The 3,877-nt window shown below is 52.2% G+C and overlaps 1 protein-coding gene across 1 annotated transcript in view; it reads left to right on the top strand.

The window, feature by feature from the left end:
- BRINP1 (BMP/retinoic acid inducible neural specific 1) overlaps positions 1-3,877 on the top strand; it is an 87,033-nt gene that overhangs the window by 3,458 nt on the left and 79,698 nt on the right. The gene's annotated exons all lie outside the window — the stretch shown is intronic.

Below are 3,877 nucleotides of genomic sequence, written 5' to 3'. Positions count from 1 at the left end.
CAGGAGGGGGCGCTGTGGCTCCACGCAGCGCCGGGCGCGGAGCAGCGCGGAGCGGAGCGGGGCTCGTCCTCATCCCTGCGCGCACCCCTGTCCGCACCCCTGCCCGCATCCCTGCCCGCATCCCTGCCCGCATCCCCGTCCGCATCCCCGTCCGCACCCCTGTCCGCACCCCTGCCCGCACCCCTGCCCGCATCCCCGTCCGCATCCCCGTCCGCACCCCTGCCCGCACCCCTGCGCGCACCCCTGTCCGCACCCCTGTCCGCACCCCCGCCCGCATCCCCGCCCGCATTCCGCGGCAGCATTCCCTGTCCGCATTCCCCGGCAGCATCCCCCGCCCGCATCCTCGCCCGCATCCCCTGCCCGCATTCCAAGCCGCGGATAAAGCGGAGGGGCCGGGGGTGGGCGCTCGGTGCCGGCGGGGCTCTGCTCCTGGAGCCCAGGTGCGGCTGGAGGGGTGCGGGCCGCGTCCTCTCGCTACGGGGCCGCGGGGCGAGCGGGAGCCGTAAGGGGAGCCGGCCCGGTGCGCGCAGGGATCGTTCACCCGGTGATAAAATGCAGCTACTTCTGGGACAGAGCCCAGCAGCTTTTCCGTGCCAGCAAATACTACAGGGGAAGTGAAAAATCACTTCATGCATTGGAAGTGCAGAGATGAACTTAGTGAGGCAGAATATAAATTACCCGGACCGAGGGAGCTTGTGCCCAGTTGTTTGATTTACACCATCCTGCTTGCAAAAGTATCATGAGATTTTTAACAACCATAAGGACCTTGGCCCATTTCCTTCCAGGCCACAGAGAGCAACTTTTCAGAAAGGAAGAATATCCACATACACAGACAGATCTGGCCTCTAAACACATCCACGGACCGGCGGCTGGTCCTGTGGTTCTCCCTCATCCCTGGAAGATGGCTGCCAGGATGCCGAGGCTGGCTGAGCAGGATGCCGAGTTAGGGAATGGTGCTGAGCTAAGTCAGGGCAAAACATCTCCCCCCAGCAATGTGTGGTACTCCAGTGTGTTCTTGGATGCCAGGGAAGGTTTTCCCCTGCTTGCTGTGCCTCTGCATGGCCATGTCCAGCTGACGTGCTGGGCCTGGAGCACGTCAGGCCAGGGCTGCAGCGGGCTCATGGCTGCAGTTGGTGTGGAAAAGGGAAATGTTGTCAAGCAGAGAGACCTGGGGAAGCAAACTGGATATATCTGCTAGGAACTTCTGTCTGGAGAGAGGATGGGCAGAGCTGGACCAGACAAACGAGGTGACATTCCCAGGGTTTGGAGTAGGCACAGGACAGCTGTTGCTGGCTTGATGAGCTAAGCTATGCAGTGCCAGGAAAGGAAAAGTCCTGACTGGTGGGAGGGAGGAATGGGAGAAAGAGCAGAAATCAGAGGAGCAGCTGATTTAGACTGAGCTGAAGGCTATTGAAGGACTTACGTTTATTTCAGGAATTCTGGATCACATCCCAAGTGGAGGTGGCATAAACTGGGTATATGAACATGTCATTTTGGAAAGAAAACAAGAGTCAGGCCCAGGATTCCCCTGAGCCTGGGCTGGGGAATTTAACACAATGTTTACAGCCCCCTGCTCAGGGAGCTGTTTTCCTGCAGCCTTGAGGCAGGACCTGCAAGCAGCTTCACAGGAGAAAGATGCTTATTTATTTTTGCTATTTGTTCTTCTGAAGTCATGTGTTCTACATCCATTTTATTGTTGCCTGCACAGCGCAGCTGGCAGAGCTCAGCTCTGCACAGAGCTGCTGCTTTGTCCGCTGCAGTGCTGGGTGAGAGTGGGACCCATGTTGGCCCCAGTGGTGGTGGCATGTTTCTGGGTGTTCACCTAGCATTCCCCAGTGCTTGAACTCTCACACACATGATTCCTGGCTCTTGTTCCAGAAACACAACCAGTTGCACTGCTAATGGATCACCTCTTCCAGTGGCAATAGGAATAACAGTAAGTCATAGAGGAGTGAATAATTAAACCAGCTTCAGAGGGTGGCCTGCAGAGGAGGATGGAGTGAATTGCCTTTGCCAGACACATGCTGTTGTTCACTGTACTGGGGATGGAAATGCTGGACAGAGGTAGAAACTGAGGTGCCAGAAGCACCAGTGCAGCTTTGAAGCCCTGGAACAATTCTGTGTGTGTGTGTTAGCAGAGGGCACCATTCGGTGGAGTATTTCCATCACAGAGACATCTTCCCTCCCAGAGAGTCATGAATTACAGCAAAGTCAGCTCAGGGCTGACACACACCAAGCTTGCAAACGAAGCTGTGAGCGGTGCTCACACAGAAGCTCCAGAAAACCAACAAAACCCCAACAATTTGCTCCAGGGCTTTTGGTTGGATATCAAAAGAGAATATAGGAGTAGAGGGAGCTCTCACTCCCATCTGTTCTCCGTACTCCCAGCTTCCAGTAGAGTAGCTCTGGATCTTGTAGTCTTTTCATGCCTGGGACCTGTCTCATTGCTATCCTGACAGGAAGCATGTCCTTTACCCTGGTATTTAGAGAAGATACATCCTGAAGCCTTACAACAGGTCTTCTTACAGCCTGGAGTTTTATATCTTCGCATGTTACAGCTGGAATATGTTGTACAAGCGAGTTCCTGTGAAAAGCTCACAGCCTCTTGCTGTAAATCACTGCAACCTGTCGAAGCCAGGGCTGTTAACTGGCTCTGTGGTGAGTGAGGATCTCTTTCTTAGGCTTTGATTTAAAGTGTGATTTAGATCCCAGCCTGTGCTCTGGACTCCACTGTGGCCATCATGGTTTTGGATGCAGTTTTGGCCAGAAGTCCTGAGTCAGCACAACTGATTCCATTTAGCCATTTCTTTACCCTGCCCTAGCTGCGTGTGTGGCTGTCAGATACATTGGTAACACTGGAGACCTCTGTGGTAATTTATCCTTTCAGCTGTTGATGCTGACTTGCTAAGCAGGGTGGAAGACAGGGAGGGTGAGCTTTAAAACCATCGCCTCATGCAGGCAGCACATTCCAGGTGAGGCTGCAGAAACCAGAAAAATAAATAAAAGGAGTTTGTGGAAAATTACAAAGAAACTAAAACTAACCAGGGAAGAATGAACAGAAATGAGCTGTTACTCCAGGGAGGAAGCTGGGGATTCAGAGCAGGCAGGAGGACCAGGATGAGCAGGTGTGAATCCTTAGCTAGACTTCTGGGATCAGTGGAACAGACACCAGCAAGGCAGGATGCGGGTGCTGGAGCAGTCAGGCTGCTCTTGGCACGTGGCTGCTCTTCAGGCAGGTGCAGATGGTGAGTGGGTAAGCAGAGTCCTCAGACATATGCTGGGGTATGTATATGGCTCTGGGTCCCTCCTGGCTCAGACCATCTCCCTGCCTGGAACAGGAGTGTTATTCCAGCCATTTCCCACACTGCTCCATTCTGGGTGAGGTTTACAGTCAAAATCAAAGGTGTGTTTTGAGGCAGCAGCAAGAGCTTAGAAGGTACAAGCTGAGACCAAAGAATGCCTAAGAAATACCAAGAAAGTCAAAGAAAAGAACTAAGCGCAGTGTTTGTGCTAAAATTGTGAACAGAGAGAAGAAAGCAGCAGCAAGGATCCCTGTAACATAGCCTTAAGACCAGCAGCTATTTCTAGAATTGCTTATTGTCATGTCGTCCAAATTTGGAGTTGCTTCTGCAAAACAACTCCAGGCTTTGCTGGGATTTTTTGCTGGAGAATGCTAATAATGTGGTTTATCTGCTATTTCCACTCTCCTAAAAGAGAACTGTAAAGTATTTGAAAATGATGGACCATGTTTTAGTCCAGTGAATAGATAAATCTGGTCAACCAGGGAAAAGAGACCAGTTAGGATTTTCCCACAATACTTACCTAAAGTAACCAAAGACTGGAAATTTGAGTTCTAGAAATATTTAGATAAAACCCT

This window comes from Corvus kubaryi, unplaced genomic scaffold (assembly GCF_017639235.1).
Source record: "Corvus kubaryi isolate FWS band 111438036 unplaced genomic scaffold, C.kubaryi_AGA036_p1.0 78, whole genome shotgun sequence".
NCBI classification, from domain to species: Eukaryota; Metazoa; Chordata; class Aves; order Passeriformes; family Corvidae; genus Corvus; species Corvus kubaryi.
Note: the sequence above shows the minus strand (reverse complement) of the source record. Positions and strands in the feature narration are given on the sequence as shown.